This window comes from Chrysemys picta, chromosome 18 (genome assembly GCF_011386835.1).
Source record: "Chrysemys picta bellii isolate R12L10 chromosome 18, ASM1138683v2, whole genome shotgun sequence".
Classification (NCBI taxonomy): Eukaryota; Metazoa; Chordata; order Testudines; family Emydidae; genus Chrysemys; species Chrysemys picta.
The window spans coordinates 25,650,639-25,670,549 of record NC_088808.1 but is presented as its reverse complement, the minus strand read 5'-3'; the positions used below and the strand labels follow the sequence as shown (position 1 = coordinate 25,670,549).

Sequence of the window (19,911 nt, the reverse complement as noted above, 5' to 3'; positions counted from 1 at the left end):
AGAGCCGGAGGGCAGTGGCCAGTTACACAAAGTTTGTAGACTTTTTTTAACCTCCTCTTTGTGAAGGAATTAGTGATCAGGGAGATTGAGGCAAGTACTTTGCACCAGCCCAGCTCAGCAACGGGTGCTCAGCCACCAGGACTTTTCAGCAGTGGCAGAACCCCTAGGCTGCACCTCTGGTCTCGCTCTCTTAGGGTATGTCTACACTGCAATCAGAATCCACAGCTGGCACGTGACTTGAGTTGGGCTTGTGGCGCTCAGGCTGTGTAGCTGTTTAATTGTAGTGTAGACGCTGGGGTTGGACTGGGTCCCAGAGCATAGACATACAGGAGGTCAGACTAGATGGCTGGTAGTCCCTTCTGGCATAAACTCTCAGACTTCGGGTACCTGGTTGCTAGCCCCCAGATCTTTCCACGTGTGGGTTAATACATGCCGTGTGTTGTGCATAAGCTGAGTGCTAATAACATTTCATGTTGGCAAACAGACCCCAGAGTCTTTTGAAGACAGTTGGGGTGGAAGGGTGCTGGGGTATATGAACTGGGGTGGCTGCACATGCGGGCAGGTTTTAAGGGTGCTTCTCCCTGACTTGCCTAATTAACATACAGAATCTCTTGGATAGCAGGAGAGCTGAGAATTAAATGGGGCAAAAGAAGAGCCAAGATCAAAGTTTTTCCCTGAGGTGCCAGAAACATTCCTTATGGCTGTATGTGAATTCTGCATCGTGTAGCACATGACAATCCTGCTAGTAGTGCTGAGTGTAGGACAGCTGCAGAGGGCACAAAAATGAATCTGTGTAGAAAAGGTGAAGTAATGGCCCATGCAGATCATGTCAGAACCTGCCACAAGCTGAGAAAGGAGAGCTTCCAAATCTTCAAAGGCTTTCTGCAGTGTCTGAGCAGTAACCCGCGGAGCCCAGACCTGGCCTTGCTGGCTCTTGCTGTCCCAGGGCTGGCTGTGCCTCCTGCATTTCCAACAGCATGCTGCTTTCTTTCCAGTTTCAAATCCCAATCTATAGCAGGGGCCCAGTCTGGCACAGAAATCCCATGAGGCTAAGGAGTCTCCTTGCACAAGGCACCTGCAGTTGAGCTGCAAATATTTTCAAGAGGTCAGAAATGTTTCCTATCTCAAATGGGTACAAAAAGTTGAAATCTCAAGAATATTTGAGACTCAGAAAAACCAAAATGTTTTTTTGTTTTGGGTCAATCAAAACATTGTTTCAATTTTCTAAACATTTTGTTTAGATTTTGACCTTTTTTAAAAACAAAATCCCTTTTTTCAGTCTAACGTACATTTCTAAATAAAATGTCATTTTGAAGCAAAAAACTGGAATTGCTTTGAATATGCCAAAATGAAAAGTTTGACAACTTCAAAACTTTCTTCTCTCCATTTTTTCAAGTCAGGAAATGCGTCAAATCGCCACCTGTTCTGCCAACAGTTCAGGTTCTGACCAACAAGCATTTTTCAATGAAAAGCCAATTTGTTAACAATTTCCCAGCCAGCAGGACTTGGCTCTGGAGCTCAATGAACCAGCCACCAGGACCAGGCTTTTGTTCACTTTATTCGAAGAAAACTTCTGGTTTTATCTCGACTTTGGGTGGCTTTGAAGAAAAATTAATTTCATGGCCCTGAGGAAAACCAAGCAGGGCTCAAATGTACACACATGGCGCTGTAACCAAATTGTGGACTGACTCCACATTTAGACACATGCAGCTCCTGCGGCGGTCTATGCGAGCGCCAGTGCTCAGCATTGCTGACAAGCAGGCCACTTTTCAAGGTTGGAAGTTACAGAGATTTAGGTGCCTAACTTTTGAACATGCTGACCAATGGGATTTTGTTGAAGATACATTAATGCTTGGATTAAATGCCCGAGTCAGCAAAGAGCCCCATTATGAGAAAAGGGAACCACACGATCAGCCTGGAAAGGGACTGAAAACACGTTCAGAGCTGATGTTCACCTGTAATTGTCAGTCAATAAAATAACCCAATATCTTTGGTCAGCAAATGATTTCACTAAGCACAATGGTGTTAGAGAAATGACTCTGTCATGTTCATCCCAAGCCCTACTCTCCTCTTGCTAGCATTAGATTCAACTCCTTTTATCTGTAAAAAGGAGCGTTTTCTAAAGAAAAAGAAGACTCCTATCCCTTGAATAGCCCTTTACTTACATTATCTCCTTTAGTTAAAGAACCCCAAGGAATCAAATTATTATAGAACAACAGAGAACAAAGCTTGCCAGCATGAATGGCAGGAAACTGAGATGTTGGCCTGGTTTTGCAGAATTTTTAAAATTCAGTCAAAGGCAAACCTCTTAAAACTTCATTTCAAACCAGGAACAACTCATGGATTTGCAAGTGTTGCCCCAGGGAAGAATTAACTATTTCCAGGATGAAAATGTTTTTTCATTTCCAACAACCACAGCAAAATGCTCAAGGCAAAAGCAACAAGATGTGTTACTTTTGGTAATACGCAAGAACACATGATGCATTGACAGTTTCACTAGCAGTGTGCATTTTCCCCTACAGAGATGATATGGTATGTGAACTGACCTACCAAACAAACAAACTCTAGGATTAGGAAAAAATATTGCAGGGTTCTTTTTAAAAATTTGTGATAGGATTTCAATGCAGTGTCATGTTTGTCTGAGGGCACATGCACTGTGTATTACAAGTAACACAAGTCTCAGGTATTATGCAACCATAGTTCTGACAGTGTTTGCTGGTTGCAGAGTAATGTATAAATCCAGAGTAATGTATTTTTATGCAGGCTCCTTTATGTCCTTTAAAAGTCCTTTAGCAGTAAGCAGGGTAGAGCTCTTTTTGCTGGATTTCTCTTCTGTTCTGGAAAGGTCCCCACTCTCTCACTGCTGCACTCCAGCGAGGAGGGGAAGTCCTGAATGGAAGAATGACTGCTGTGAGCAGGAAAGAAATCTGCCTCTTGCTTTTTCTGAATTAATCCCTTCAGAATCCCCCCCCCACCATAAACAATGTGGATTAATCTAATAAACAACCTGTTAAACTTCCCACATCTTTGGCCTTCAGTATCAATATAGATGAGGATTAGAGAACAACAGTTTAAAACAGAAAATAATTACAATTTGGGTGTGCATAATTTGTACCATCACAAGTGAAATAACCTCAGGTTTAGGTGGGAGGGAGGCAATGTTGGATCTAAACAAGGGCTGCCCTGGCTCAGTCTGGGAGCAGGGAGCAGAGGCTGGAGTAGCTAGAACCTGGCAGGTTTCTTTTATGATGCCATTTTTGTCTGGTAAGAGAGCAATACAATGATCACTACTTTAGTCTAAGCTGTCAGACGAGATCATGAGCAAAACAGCCCAAGGGCTTAAGAGTTAAACATTCTGCCAAGTTTCTTCTCATCAAGTCTCTCCACCACAGCCAAAAGTAGGGCAGAGAAGTCACTGCACCTAGGAGGGAGGGAGAAATCTGCATATCATTTTGTGTAAACCACCTTTTCTGCTCGCACTGTCTCTAAATAGGTCTGGCAATGAAAATGCTGAGGGGCTGGAAGGGACCTCCTGATGAGGAGAGACTGAAAAGTCGGGGACTGTTCAGGTTAGAGAAGAGATGAATAAGAGGGACTTGAGAGAGGTGTCTGAAGAAATCCTTTGCTCTTCCCCTCAATAAGAATAAGGAGAGGTTCAATGAAATTAAAGGCAAAACATTGAAAATGGATAAAAGGAGCTACTTTTTTACACAACACATAACTGACATGGGGAACTCATGGCTACCAGTTACATTAAACAGGATGAGCAATATTTTTTACAAAGGATAAAAATGCTGTAAGCCAAACACTAATTGCTGGGGGATAAGCAGAAACTTTCCCTGGGGCAGGTTATTTCACAATTGTTCATTAGGGAGTTTCTTGCACCTTCTTCTGTCAGATACAGGATGGTAGGGTAGTTGCACCCCTGGTTTTATCCAGTCTGGCAATCCCTGTTCTTTTATTGCACTCAACTTGAATTTTAAAAGTTATATTAGACAGTTCTTTAAGAATGAGAGGCAAATTGCTAATGGGGCCAAAGAAAGATTCTTATTCTTTACTCTAACTGGTTACAGTTTATCCTTATTTACAATAGATAAAATATGAAGAGAGTGGATAATCAGAGAGAAGTCTGGAGCATTAAAATCAGGCATTCCATCTTGCACTGAAGGCAATGGGAGCTTTGCCTTTGACTTCACGGGGCGTTTTTGTGTTTCCTCTCTCCTGTTGTTTGCACACACGTTTGTGTGTGTGTTTCATTTGATCTCTGAGTAATCTTTTTGAAGGACTATGCTCAGGCAAGTTCTTCCTGCTCAGATACCACGTACTGCCCTGATTTGGTTTATCTTCTGAGCAATATTAAAATAGGAAACATTTGCCTAAGTGGAGTCTTTAAGAATGTCAGTGATGAAGTTAAGGGATAATTTCGTCTGGAAAGTCAAATGTAGTTTATTAATTCTATACATAAAATGACATGTAAAAGCAGAAAAATTGGAAAGAGCATGAGTGAGAATCGAAGTTTCTGCACAGGTAGATTCCTTTCATTACCCAGTGTTCTGAGCCCTTCAATTTGCCTGATTCCTTTTCACTGCTCTCTGGAATTCTCTCACATGTCACAGCTACAGAAAACACTTCCTATCACATAAAGTGCTTGCAGAATACAGCAGCAGTAAGTACAATTTGCATTTCTCCATAGCATTTTCAATCACAGTAATAGTGTGTTTGTAATGATGAAATCGACCTATAGTTATGAACCAGAGAATTCCAGGTTTGTACTGACAGAATGTTAAAAAAGAAGGAGAAAGCCTTGTAATGAAAATACTATATAAAGCAATAGTTACTTTCTATAAGAACAATTACCTTTTAAAAGACTGATTAGGCTAGAGAATGCTTTCATAATGGTGTCTTTTGTTTTATGCACAAAAAAGATCCGTTTTTATAATGAAATTCAAAATATAAATTCCAGTGTGCATAACCTATGTTGAGTGTAAAAAACTCAAATGAATAAATGCATCTGCATGGTGTTAAGTGGCTCTCATGCACTCACTTTACTGTTAGCTGCAACACTTTTGGACTTTATTATCACCCTTACGTGCTAATTTTCTGATGTACACATCACTTTTTACTCTCAATAACATAAACGTAAGAATGGCCATACTGGATCAGACCAATGGTCCATTTAACCCAGGATCCTCTCTTCTGACAGCGGCCAATGCCAGTTGCTTCCGAGTGAAAGAAGAAGACAGGGCAATTATCAAGTGATCCATCCCCTGTTGTCCAGTTCGAGCTTCTGGCACTAAGATGTTTAGGGACACTCAGAGCATGGGGTTCTGTCCTTGACTATCATGACTAGTAGCCATTGATGGATCTATCCTCCAGAACTTATCTACTTGTTTTTTGAACTTAGTTATACTTTTGGTATTCTCAATATCCCGACAATGAGTTCCACAGGTTGACTGTGCATTTTGTGAAGAAGTACTTCCTTATGTTTGTTTTAATCCTGCACCCTATTAATTTCATTGGGTTTCTATGTTATGTGAAGGGGTAAATAACACTTCCGTATTCATTTTCTCCACACCGTTCATAATTTTATAGACCTCTATCATATTTTCCCTTGGTCATCTCTTTTCTAAGATGAACACTCCCAGTTGTTTTAATCTCTTCTGAGATGGAAGCTGTTCCATACCCCTAATTATTTTTGTTACCCTTCTCTGTACTTTTTCCAATTCTAATATATCTTTTTTTGAGATGGGATGACCAGAACTTCATGCAGTATTCAAGATGTGGGTGTACCATAAATTTATATAGAGGCAATATAATATTGTCTGTCTTAATATCTATCCCTTTCCTAATGGTTCCTAATGTTCTGTTAGCTTTTTTGACTGCTGCTGCACACTGAGCAGGTGTTTTCAGAGAGCTATTTATAACTATGCCAAGATCTCTTTCTTGAGTCCTAATAACTAATTTAGACCACATGATTTTGTATGTATAGTTGTGATTGTTTTGCAACGTGCATTGTTTTTAATTTATCAGCATTAATTTTCATCTGCTATCTTGTTGCCCAGTCACCCAGTTTTGTGAGAGCTCTTTGTAAAGCTTCTAAGTCAGCTTTGGACTTAACTATTTTGAGTAATTTTGTATCATCTGCAAATTTTGCCACCTCACTGTTTTCCCCTTTTTCCAGATCATTTATGAATACGTTAAATACCATAGGTACCAAGTACAGCTCCTTGGAGAATGCTGCTATTCACCTCTCTCCACTGTAAAACCTTACAATTTATTCCTACCCTTTGTTTCCTATCTTTTAACGAATTACTGATCCAAGAGAGGACCTTCCCTCTTATTCCATGACTGCCTACTTTGGTTAAGAACCTAGCAGCAGAGGTAAGGTTTTCTGAAAGTCCAAGTACACAATAGCCACTGGATCATCCTTATCCACATGTTTGTTGATACTCTCAAAGAATTCTACTTAGCTGAATATGTATGGAGAGAGTTTCCCCATTCCACACAGCATGCAAAGTAAATGAATTGTTTGCCTAAGCAGGTCATCTGCAATGAATGTTTATTGCAGCAAGAATTCAGAGTTAGGGTATCCGTAAAGTATATAATTATACTGGAAGCAAACACTCCAAACCATACTGCAGCAATACACTTGGGTTTAGTTTCTGTTGCTAGGAGTTTGTGGGTGTTTTAAATTGTATTTTATTTTATGAATTCAAAGTGTATAACTGAATTATTTATATTTTATTAAAATCATTATTGTTTGAAATAAGATTTGTATTCAGGATCTAATGCATGAAAAAAATTCCTGTTGTAATTAAGATAACTTCTTAGAAGAAAGGCTAGCACTGAGGAAGTGAAAACTACTGTAAACTTGATCCATAATAATTATTTTATTTTATTTAAGGAACAGGGTCCTCACTATTACTACATTTAATGAAAAAAGGCTCTAGTCGCATTGTTAATGGGAACAATCATTTATTTTCACTCAAGGTTCTATTTGAATTGCTAAAATAAATTTCAAATTCATTTATATTTATCCACTATCATTGTCACTCAGCTTTATGTATTGTTTGCATGTTACGCTTAAAAGGGAAAGCGGGTAAGAGTCTGACTTGATCAGATGCAGACAAGGTGCTCCACTTTCAGAGCATTCTCCTGGATTATCACGGATGGCAAAGATTCAAACTGAACCCAAATGTGGCATATTTAAAATAATTGTTTTAAATTACACAGTCTGGGTTGAGCATGCAGCAGAAATGCATTTGAGAGGTTTTATACAAAGAGCTTGTTCAACTGGATGCGGGGCTGTGACAATTGATTATTCAAGAGCAATAATTTTTTAATATAGACTTTGAGCAATAAATCAAATGAGGTCTTTGTGACATGGTCTCTTTCAGCTCTGATCCTCTAGATAGGTTCACTTGCACTATCGCAGTACAAAGTACTCAGAACATTGGTGACAAATTCCGCCTTTAAACACACTTATTTCCTTTAACTTTCCATCCCTGATCAACTATGACTCTATCTGCTTCTACACTCATGCCTCACTAGTAATTACATTTAGACTGTCCAGTTTAGACTGTGAGCTCCGAGGGAGTGGGACCTATCTAAACTATGTGTTTTGTAAAGTGCCATCTAAACCTCAGCTTCTGGAACAAAATAACTGAATTTAGAAATCTCCTGCTAGCCTTACATTGATAATAAGGAGATTATTCAGTTTTCACTTCTCAAAAACATATTGAAATGCAATTTGATTTATGACTTTGCAGTAGTTAATAAATGGTAAGCTTCAGTAAATAGCTATTTGGTAATCATAACTCTAAATACATGTGTAGTTTTGTCTCTGAGAGCAGGTAATGTTTTCTGATTAGTCAGTTTACAGTGTAATTTAGTTTCTAAAATCTCAGAATCACATCTAAGCAATAGGAACAATTCCTTTTAAACCATGCTCAGCCAGAAGTCTCATGCTGTAATTTCATAAGAAATAATTCATTAAGAAGAGCCATAAAATAATGACATTTTCAGTTCTAAAGATTTTTATAGGTGCATTTTCCAGCAGGTTTTAATTTCTCAGACTGGGCTTATAAATAGTTTATTTTGTCTTTCATTCTGCACTCTGAATTTAATATTCATTTCTACTGATTCAGATTTTCCAAACTCTGCAATAAGGTTATTTTTGTTGTTGTTCATTTTAAATAATTATACAAGTAAACTTTATTTTAACTGTACAGTACCGACAACTATGGAGATTATGCTAGCTAGGTGACTCTGAAGATAAATAGAAAATTCAGAGAGCAATATTTATGAAAAAATGTGCCCAAATACATTTAAAACATAGAATATTTAAGACACTGCAAGACTGTAAATCCTTTTTAGCTCTCTGACTAGTAGGACAGCTGGTGATTTTTCAGTTTACAGGTACTGTATCTCTAGCATGGCATTTATTTTGTGACAAAGGAATATAAGTTGCCTTGGAGATTTTTAATTAACTCTTCTCCTGTAGCTCTTGCCTGCTTATCATTTCACTGGTTATTTAAGCTTCGCATCAGATTTGGGATATTATTCTTCAGAAATGTCTTCTTAATCTCCCCAAATTAGCATTTCAGCAAAACATTGTTTCCATAACACACCATTAAATCAGCAGTTTTTAAAGGTACAGTTAATATTTACCACCATCAGTTGTGACTTGAACAGCAGCAGGATCCTATAGATAGGCTACTGTATGGACACTGGAATTAAACCGGTGAATATCCGTATTCTAAACAAGGGAAATGAAGGTAGTTTCTTATCTGATTGTTATCCAGACATTTCAAGCCTAATGTGATCTTTCTTAGTCACCTTTCACAACTTGCTCCTCAGAAATAATAACTCCCCCTCTTGATTATGTACATTTATTCTGAATTGGGATTTATAAACTAATTTATTTATTCAGTGTGGTGTTGTACTTTTACAAACAAATTTCCAGTCCAGGCAGGCCAATTCTTTCAGCTAAGTGCGTAGAACTGTATTAATCTTTCCCTTGAATATTAATAGACGATCGTAAAGCTGGAAAAGGCAGAAAGTGCTGCTAGTGATACATCCCCTGAATGCCAGAGTATTTTTCCCTATACTGTCCTTTTAAAAGTGTGAAATTTATTATTATCAGACCTGCTGATGCCACTCAGCCAGCAACTGGGTCTTAAGGGTTTTAGTCAGCTGGATTATAAATGTCACAAACGCTTTTAAGAATTTAGAATCTGAAGCCTTTTCTACCCTGCAAGTGGAGAGATGGGTCTAAGCAAATATGATTTACAGATACAGGTTTAATGCCATAAGCTAGAGGGAGCTCCACCACAACGAAATAGAAAGGTTCAGTTTCATTTATCAATGTGCTCTCCTGGCTTTGTCTGCTTCTGAACATAAAAGACCCAGTTTTATTGCAGATATTATCTACACCATTCTGTGATATGAACGTTATTGTTTAAACTATTGCTGAGACATAAAACAGCTGAAACCTTCCACCATCACCAGCACCATATTCAAGCCAAAGCCTTTGATAAATATCAGCTAGCAATCACTGGAAGGATTTTTCTCATTGTCTTTTTCTTTGTCAGAATACTCAGCCATCTTTAAGAAATGCATCGTCTCTAAATCCAGGTGCAGATTCTATTTTAGGGCTCGATTCTGCGCCCTTTCTCATGCAAGCTGGGCTGCCTCAGGTGTCAGTGGGGTTCTGGATTGGCCCCTTAGTTCTATACTTGAACTGATGTCAATGTGCTCCTGTTTGCAAATACATCTTTAAGTAGGAAATATTTGCATTTTCTTTCTAAACTAATTTATACTAATACAGTTGCATGTGTAGCGGGTAGGAAAGTTGATTTTAATGCTTAAATGGGCCTTTTAATGCAAAGAATGATTGCCAGAATGAGTTTATTGTGATACTTCTTTTATAAAGCAAATGGTGAAGATTGTAGCTGGAACATTTTATAATTTGTTTGCTTACGTTGAGAATCTTGGACAAAAGGGTGTCCATACAATTCAAAACAGGATGGCTTTGCCTCTGGGGTATTGCCAAAAGTGTGTTTCTAGAAAATCATAAGACGATAAGAACGGCCAACTGGGTCAGATCAAAGGTCCATCTAGCCCAGTATCCTCTCTTTCAACAGTGGCCAATGCCTGGTGCCCCAGAGGGAATGAATAGAACAGGGAATCATCAAGTGGTCCATCCCCTGTTGTTCATTACTAGTACTTACATGCAGTACCCGTAAACAGAATTATTTTTTCCTGTTCACTAGTATCCCTGGCTACTTCACTTTTTGGACAATAGAATTCCCTAGCCTAATTTTGGGCCCAACTCATTTACAAGGTAGTAGAAAAAAAATGTTTGACCCTTGATCTAAGCAGTTATTGCTGCTCTGCTCAGATAAATAATAAGCACACACCTATCTAATTGATTTTGCTAATGAAATACCACAGCATGGGGAGAGCACCAACTGAAATTACCAAGGCACAGAGTAACCTGGGTAGTGGCTGGGTATCTGGGCTTTATTTCTGTGTATACTGGGTGAGTCAACTCAAAAATAATTTATCACATGAACATGGCCTCTTTTTCTGCTTGTGGAATGCCCTTGGGCAGCTGATGGTTCCATCCCATTTATTAGAAATCATTTGACCATTTTTTCATGAATTTTTAAAACTGACGACTGATCATGACTGATCTCTTTTATTGGACCAAATTCTGTTGGTGAGAGAGACACACTTTTGAGCTTTCATAGAGCTCTGTGTGGCTCAAAAGCTTGTCTCTCTCACCAGCAGAAGTTGTTCCAATAAAAGATATTACCTCCCGCACCTTGTCTCTCTCTAGTATCTGTCTATGCATTTCTATTGATGAAACAAGCAAAGTCTTGGTGATACCCAACAAGTGCTTTGTATGCAACCTACATTGTGTTTGATAGGCTTGTACCTTAGGACTTAGTGTTCATGAACTGACAGCCATGGAAACCAAAGACCTCCAGCTGATCCATTTAAGTTGTACATTATGGGCACCAATAGCTAAAGCTTCCTCCAACCCACTTCACTGGTGTGCCTCAACCCTGTCCTGGATGAACTAGTTCTAGAACAGGAGTACTTGTGGCACCTTAGAGACTAACAAATTTATTAGAGCATAAGCTTTCGTGGACTACAGCCCACGGACGAAGAAGTGGGCTGTAGTCCACGAAAGCTTATGCTCTAATAAATTTGTTAGTCTCTAAGGTGCCACAAGTACTCCTGTTCTTCTTTTTGCGGATACAGACTAACACGGCTGCTACTCTGAAACTAGTTCTAGAACGAGGCAGAGGAGACTTCAGCGTCTATGACCATTGACTCCTCGGCTTCTCTCCTAAGCCTGACAGCAAGGAGGTCTGCTCCTGCTCGCAGAGTCTATGCCACAAGCCCCTTTGCTTTCAGCAGGAGAATAATACAGATCAAGGGTGTGCCTCACATATGACATGGACACTCATTCTGTGGGAGCTGGACTGGCGACATCCATCAGCACACAGCCAACAGGTGGGTCAGTGGTGAGGTGGGCTGTATGTGAGTGGGTGGTGACACAGAAAGGAAGGGTCTGAACCTGTTGGGCCTGATCCTGAAGCCACTGAACTCAAGCCATTGGCTGGTTCTCTCAGTGTTGAGAGACCGCATAAGGGGGTGGAGGGAGGCATTACATTATTTAGTAGTCATGTAGGCACATGCCATAAGCTGGAATGATTTGTTCTTCAGTTTCAACTAAAATTATTTGTCACCTGTATTTTGGGGTTCAGGACAATCCTGGAGGGTTGGCAACCGTACCAGCTACTTTCTGTTCTTAAGTCTCCAGGAATTAAAGATTAATCTTGAATTAAAGATTATAGCATGTGATGAAACCTCCAGGAATGGGTCCAAACAAATTTGTCTATCCTAGTAGCTGGATACATTCAGCCTGCTCTGTAAATACTACTCTTCTTTCTTATTTATGGGCTGTCTTTACACAGAAGATTTTTCTGTTACAAGCAATTCTTCCTATATTTCTCTCCCAGTCTCTCTTTATATTTGTTGCCTGCGCTTCTCCAGATCCGTCGCTGGATCTCAACTGAATCCTGTATCCATACAATGAGTAGCTGCAGTTTAAAGAAAAACATCTTAGATGTTTACCTTGAAAAATGGTGAATTTCCCAGAAGTGGTGAATTTCCCAGCTTGAAAAATGTCTGGTTTGCTACTTTTAAAGTTTGGCTTTTCCAGTTTTTGGGGAGCACTTAAGTTAGAATAGCAAGGGCTTCTCTTTGTCTCCTGCTAGTTACAAGCTTTAACGGCATTTCTGTTCCTTTTATATGCTACAGTAACATCCCTAAGTTATTCCCTACGAATGGAGATGTCATTGTGTAGAATCGTAATTGCATTTGTGCTGATGTACTTTAAAAATCGCCTGGATGCAAAGACCTATGGGGAGGTGAAAAGTGAATGTCAGCTCTGGGCAAGTTTGAAAAAATCCATCCTATTATGCATGACTATATATACATGCACACGTACACACACGCATGCACGCACACATCATCATTCCATGGAGCACGGCTGAACAAAGCTTTAATTAAAATCAGTGGAGAAATGTCCAAGACAGGTAAAAGGGAAGCACATCATGCTGTTGTGGGCTTAGCTCCTAGGTTGGGCTGGCTCCCAGATAGCACCGTTGTGTTTCCCAGGAGATCAATAGAGGGATAGTAGCTGTTTGTAGAGTGAAGATTTTGGGCCCCTCAGCAGTGGTGAATTTCCCAGCTTTCCCAACCAGCCAGGGCTGGGACACTTCAGTCTTGCCCCCAACTTGCTGCTTCTGCAGGTTTTTGCTTCTCTTGAAGGACAAAACTAATGTTTGCAAGGTAGAGAAAAAGGGCCAGTTGGGCCTTCCCAGTCCATATGGGGAGGGACCCGCTGTGCACGGATCACCCACTTTCCTTGTGGAAGGGGTCCTGGTTCTTCCTCAAGAACACAAGGGTGCCCCCTACTGAAGCTCTGCAAATGTGCCTGGCAGACTAAACCCCATTCTGCAAGCCCTCCGGGGGCCTGACGCCCCACAATATCAATGAGCTCACAGAGCTGGGTCCACAAACATTACAGACCAGATCATCACAAATATCCATATCCAGGGACCCCGTCATGATCACTGGATGTAGTGCACGTGCCTGCAACATTATTCAAGGCTGCCTTGCATAATGAAATGAAAGTTCGAATCTGAAATATTTGCACAAATGAGGCTTCAGAGGCTAGATCAATAGGATTTATACGGCAGATCCATTTTTCTTTATTGGATGTAGAAAAGAAATAAAGACCCAACACTTTGATTGGCAGGAATACCAGTGTTCAGTATGTGAAGGCAAGGATGCAGCTAAGAACAGAGGAGCCAATACATACAGTACAGAATTAGATGTTTAATATAAGTCTGTGTTTTACAGGAACAGTCTCATATGCCCTAATAGTGCATTTCTGCCTTGCTGTGCTTCTGTATATCTACAATATATCATATTTTATAGATTTAGTGATAGATTTATAAAAATGGCCCCACCATCAAATCTCAAGTTCCAGGGACAATATTCAGAAAATATGGCAGCTATCATGAACTCCTCCATAGATTTAACTGTAATTAATCCTCAGGCAAAAAGAGAGAGCTCTTCACCATGTCCTGAAGGGAATCAATGTATGTTTTGTCAGATCATCTAGGGGAAGTTTTCTCCACTGACATCCTGCCCCTACTACCACAGCTGGGATTCATTGAGCAAGCAAGTAGTGGGTTTAAGGACACCTGTGGACTAGCCCAGATCAGGAAGGAATAGTGTCTATCTGCTGAATAAGTATAGGCCTATTGCATTTTCAGCCAGAAATGACTCAGAGACGAATCCCCAGACACTCTGTTTCTACCTCTTGTGTTCCTCACTGTTTTACCAGCGGTGCAAACATGCCACATGTTATTGTTCTTGCTTATTGTCTTTTTTTCTCACTGGAATTCCCTTCTGTGCTGCTTGCTTGCTGCTTTCACCAGTTGTTTTGCCTTTTTATTACCGGAATAGTTCTAGTGGTTACTGACCAAGTCTTGGGTCCCACCAGTATTTCTGCTGCAAGTGACCAAGCTGCTAATGGCCGAGTTACCTCCTGCCTAGGGACTTTGAAGGGCCTACCTCTTACTAAATGTGTACAGGAGAGTTACATGTTCCACAAGCATTTCCTGAGCAACCTGTCTGCTTAGCCTCACTGCTTCATACCTGGAGGCCATGCCCTAGTTATTCTGTGAAGATAAAAGGGTTGTCATTAAAGCAGACTCCCTGCTGTCTGTTAAGATATTGTATCTCACCTTTCATAAGGTTGCATTCATTAGTGACTCTTAGTGTAAGGTTCGTTCAGGTTCAGATGAGCACCTTCAATTAAAACACTAATTGAAATCTCTTTAGTTTGGACTTACACTGTGAATCTTGTGGGAGCAGATTTATTCTACTGATCTCACGATGCTTTCATTCCCAGCTGAAACGAGGAATCCCAAAGCATGTGAAAATTTAAAAGCAGGATTTAATTTGAACTTTGGAGTAAGGTTCAGGATTCTGGCAGTTCAGGTCAGCTACTTTATTGACATTGGTTTGCCCATTTTAATGGAAACCTCTTGCCACCATTCTGTAGCCCCTCAAATTCATCCAGAGCCTCCTTCAGAAATCCTGGGCTGGATGTTTTGTGCAGTTCATAACTGGCAATGCCAGACTTGCCCAGTGGTTCCTCTTTGTCTCTTCCAAGTCTTGAAATACTTTCAAATTCGAGTGGACAAAATGTAAAGTAAGCCAGGATGGATGAATATGCAGAAATTTAAAGATTAAATGAAACAAAAATAGATGAAAGAAACTAAATCATAGCATTGGATCCAACATTACTCAACATGACATTTAGAAAAACCAAACCCTTTACTGATTTATTCAATCACCACTGCAACCCACACATTAAATTCTCAAAGGAAAATGAGCTTTCCAGAGCAGAAAAGACAATAGAAAAGGATTGCAAGGGCATTGTGTAAGAAGCAACCATTTCTGTGCAGACTGCATGTCCAGATTCTTCCAGTATTGACGATCTGGTAATCCTATATCAGTCAAAATAAGGTATTTATATTTAATGGCGCAAACAATATTTGTAAGGTTAATTGGTCTTGTCCCAGTTTCAACTACTCCCTAAAATTAACACATCTGAATTTCAAACTTAGATGCCATTACAAAGGTGTGTATTAGAATGGGAGCTTTGCAAAAAATAATTATCATGTCAAGTGATGTGTCGGAGAACAGGAAGGGCTGCAATAGAGCATGACAAACATTTCATGTTACCCACTATAAGGAAACTGATCTTGGGAGGAGGAGGACAGAGCAATGAAAAGTAATTGGGGGATTATCAGGAGGAGAGTTTTTAGCAATCAGCACATCTACATCTTATTGATATGTTGTCAGCAAATGCCTTATGAGCTGCACAAGAAGCCCCACATTTAAAACAATTTGGGCAAATGTGAAGTCTTTTGCTGGGTTTGTGTAATACAGGACTTTAAGCAAAAGGCCATTTTTGGCTGGCCAATAGGAACTTTTGACAATGTTTTGGAGAAAAACGATAGCTGCTAACTGAAAATACATTGGTGGCCTTTGATCTAACTCAGCTATTTCTTCCTGTCAAGCTTTGTGTGCTGTTTACAGCTCCAAAGTGATGAAGTGTGTGTACATCTCAAAAGGTTTGGAGGTTCAGATAAATATTCATAAGTTCAGGTGCTTGTCTGAATCATTCTGAGCCACTGTGGTCAGAGAATTGGGCTGGACCTCTCATGAGGTCAGGCTTTGTTGTGAAACTACCTGAATTTCCTGGCTTCATGTAGGTTGGAGTGGGTGATATTCACCCTGCTACAGTGAAATTCACCTCTCTGAGGAGGCCAGCACAAGGCAGTTATTTCTCACAAGATATTTTGAGATGTTTTAAAAATTTCCTGTGCAAATTGTTTGTCTTTTCAACAACTTTTCAATGTCTGCAAAGCCAAAAATGTTTGGTTTTCACAAACTACTTTCAGTAAATCCTCATCAATCATATTTTTTCAGTCAAACTCTTCAATTTTTAGAAACTAAAAAGGCCCAAAAATATATACTGAAAAATGAAATGTTTAACAAAACCTGAACATTTCTACTGAAAACTGAATTATTTTACTGAAAAAAAAATTGTTTCTGTTTCTTCATTGAAAAATTGAAAATTTCAACCAAAATGAAAAATTTTGTTTTGTCCAAAAAACCCCCAAACCCAAAATCATGTTTAGATAAAAAATTATTTGAAGAATTTTTTTGACCAGCTCTTGTCCTTGAGCTTAGGTAGGATTTAAACAGTGCACAGGCTGGCCCTCTGCAGATAAGGGAATTTTATCCATGCACTGTATCCACTTACAATCGTAGGTAAATCAGGAAGCAATGTTCTTTTTCTTCTTCTTTTTATTTATTTGTATTGCAGGAGCACCTAGAGACCCCAGCCAGGATCTGGGCTACATTATGCTGAGCCCTGCATACTCTCAGGAGGACATGGCCCTTCCCTGAAGAGCTTACAGTTTAATAGAAGACAAGTGAGTAATAAGCAATAGGAGAAATGGGGCGGGAGGATCAGCGTATATTAGTAACAGGACCAGGTGATTACTGAGGCTAGCTGATGCACAGCACAATGGCTTTGAATGTTGTTAACAGGCAAATGACAGGGATGAGAGCAAACCATCCGAAGCACTAGAATACAGTTTTAACCTGATTCTTTTGAAACTTCATAAAAGTTTTGAGTTCAGATTTGTGCAAATTGTTGCCCATGATGCTTTGCCCCAATATTTAATCCAAGTCAGTTAGCTCATCCCTAACAAACAGTATTCAGATTGCTATATCAGCACCAAAACACAGTGGCCAGTTTCACAAAATAGTGTGAACTTCTAATGTACATCTGCAGCATTACGATCCATGGCTGCATAGCATAGGCAGTGAATGAGACAAAATATGGTTAAGCCCATTCCTATTAGGGATCTACACAATGGAATGTGTCGTCCATTCCTATTAGGGATCTACACAATGGAATGTGTCGTCCTATTAATGACCACTCAGCCTCTGAAATTTCTGAGTGAGACTTGAATACACATTCAGATTAATACACAAAGTTGGGTTAAGTCTGAAATAGTTTGTTAACATGAACTAGGGGCTGAGCTGGGAAGAAACTCAGTGGTAGAAGAGTCTCTAGGAAATCAGAAAAGAAGCCCAGTTGCATTACTGCCACTTTCAGCTCTGTGTCTGACCTCAGAGTTGGGGAAGATAGCTTGCCTCTGTTTGGCAAATGTTAGAGCAAACTGCATTGTAATAGAAAATGTCCTCCAAGGAATCAGCAGAGTTTATTGGCCCATGTGTCCCTGGGGAGACACTGGTTTTGGTATTCTCGTTGCCACTGCTGCTCACTTTCAGATCTAATCAAAAGTTCACCTTCTCCCCCAGCATACCTGCAAAGGCCCTAAGGAAACTCTCCAGGGGTACCACTAGAGGAAGGAGGAAATGTGACTCCTTTAAATTTAAACAAAACTGAGGAGTTTATACCGTAGGTTTTGTTTTGACACCAAACTACCACATGGACTTAGACAAGGGTGTGGGAAATGCCTCTTCTTAGAGGAGACAATTTATTCAACTAAGTATTTCAATGAGAGGAGGAAGGATTGAATCCTGATGCTGTAGGGAGAAGAGCAGTGCTTATTCATCAGAACATTTAGCTCTAACTTTTTGAATGTCGGGCCATGGAGTGAGCACACCAGGCTAATAGAGACTGATACTGGGATTTTTGTCTTCATCGTTACTGTAAATATATTAAGGGGGATTCATACAAGTATAACCACAAATGTCAGAGTGTATTCCCAATTCCCAAATGTGTGTTGCTGTGCTAATGCTCAGTGCCACTGGCAGATGTTTCAGATTTGGATTTTATGCTCTGTTTTTATGCCATTTCTTCAGACATCTATTATTTATTATTGTTATTGGTAACTCCTGAAATTCTAGAGATAGTAATCATTTCTGTATGATGAGACATTCCTAGAAAAGTGGGAAAAGATAAAAAGGAAGAGAGAGAAAATGCAAGAGTTTAAAGTGCGCCCCCTCCCCCTGCCCTTCCAGAACTAATGTTAGGTTTTTATCTGCAGTTGGCATGAAGCAGTTAATAAAAAGTTCATCCCTTTATGTACTGATAGCTTTGTGATGTGGTATGTGAGGCTCTGACTGGCTTTCATCAAGTGTATCATAGCCCAGTTTCCCTTGAAATTTAGGCTGGTAATAATGTACAAGCTGACCTGCCTTGGCCTTAATTTCCCATTGCCTTGGTCTTGTGATTCTGTCTCCATCCCCAGATTACATGGCTCTGAGGGAACCTTGCTTCACTTCCTTGACCATATCTTAGAACGTTTTCCTTCATTCCTCGGCTGTAACAGGCAAAGATGAAATCACGGTTCTAAGAGCTCAGAGATTCAGATGCGCAACTTATTTCTTAACTTGAAATTCAGGGGACTTATTGTGCTACTGTTTTATCTTCTGTTGAAAATAATAGTCAAAAGCTCCCCAGGTACCATCACTGCTGGCACTCTCTAATTACACAGCAGATACGTAGTTAAATGGGTCCTTATAAGAAAATGATACCCTGTTTTAAAGCTCTTGCTAATGGATATTCAAACATCTAGAAATCTGAAACTGGTTAAAAAAAATCATCTTCTCTGGGAGGAATGCATGGTTCTGAGATGTCAGTGTTTGGGAGCTGGACTGCCCTTCCCTCTCCCCTCAGTTCTGCTGAAGATTTGCCGTATTGTTTCTGTAGTGCATTTACAACACAACAGCTCCAAGCACAAGGAAGGGAAGGAAGCAACTATATGTATCACAGCTAGACATTGCTTCAAAGGAACATCTCCATAGCTGCAGCCCTGTGACCTGAAGAAGCAGAGAGCAGCCAGGGCTTGCTGCAATTGCCATAGGCCATTTGTTTTCCCTTTGAAGAAGAACAGGTGTAAAATCAAATAAAGGTTGTTCCTTATATACCTGCCATGTTGCTGCCTGGTGAAACGCAAGGCAAAAACACAGGGTCACTTGTATTCAAACTGGGGAAGGGACGTTCTGCCATTCAATGGTTCTCAGCTCTCCCCCTGCAATTGGAAGAGTCTGTAATTGCTCCCCAATTGGTTGGCATTTAGCACACAATATCCTAAGGAGCTGTGTTTATTGTGTATTAGTGAGCACTAAGTACCCTCTCATGTTGGATGCTGAGAACTGGAAGAGACAGCTAGAGTTTAAAATGGAAGTCTGCTCTGATGATGCCAATGATTAGATTAGCTTCCTCATGTTTTGCTGTGATGTGTTCATTAACATTCCTACTGGACTTTCCATCTGTCCAAACTCCTTACAAAGGTTAACAAATTAATCCTCACAGCACCCTGGGAAGGGGCAATATAACTCGCCTCATTTTATGATGGGGAAAACTGAGGGAGAGAGGTTTTGTGATTTGGTTAAGGTCACAGATTGTGTCATAGTGCCCTGATTAGGGCTCAGGAGATCCTGGTGCCTGGTCACATGCTTAGGCCACCAGCCCACACCTTTCCCTCTTTGCTTGGAGTATTAAGATTATGACTCATTTGATTTTAACCGCTAAGCCAGCACCAGGGATCCCCACACACCATGAAACCCTCTGATGTTGACAAGTGCTGTGCAGTGGCTGGAGCAGGAGACCCAGGTGCTGTTCCTGACTCTGCTGCTGGCTGTCAGACCTTAGCCAAATCATCTAAAATGGCTGTAGCTCTAGTCCCTTACAAAGAATGGTACCAGCAGGAACCTGCCTTTGGAGGAAGCACGTTAGCCTCAGGTGCAAACTGGTAATTATCA

The 19,911-nt window shown here is 40.1% G+C and overlaps 1 long non-coding RNA gene across 3 annotated transcripts in view; it reads left to right on the top strand.

Moving 5' to 3' along the window:
- Positions 1-19,079, top strand: part of LOC101945588 (uncharacterized) — a 193,625-nt gene extending 174,546 nt beyond the window's left edge. For 2 of the 3 annotated variants that reach the window (XR_010593748.1, XR_010593747.1), the window contains 2 exons: positions 16,493-16,601; positions 18,857-19,078. This is a non-coding gene — a long non-coding RNA (uncharacterized LOC101945588). Of the gene's footprint in view, positions 1-16,492; positions 16,602-18,856 lie in introns of all 3 variants that reach the window. The other variant, XR_006175432.2, reaches the window with a different exon arrangement.
- Positions 19,080-19,911: the final 832 nt, after the last annotated feature.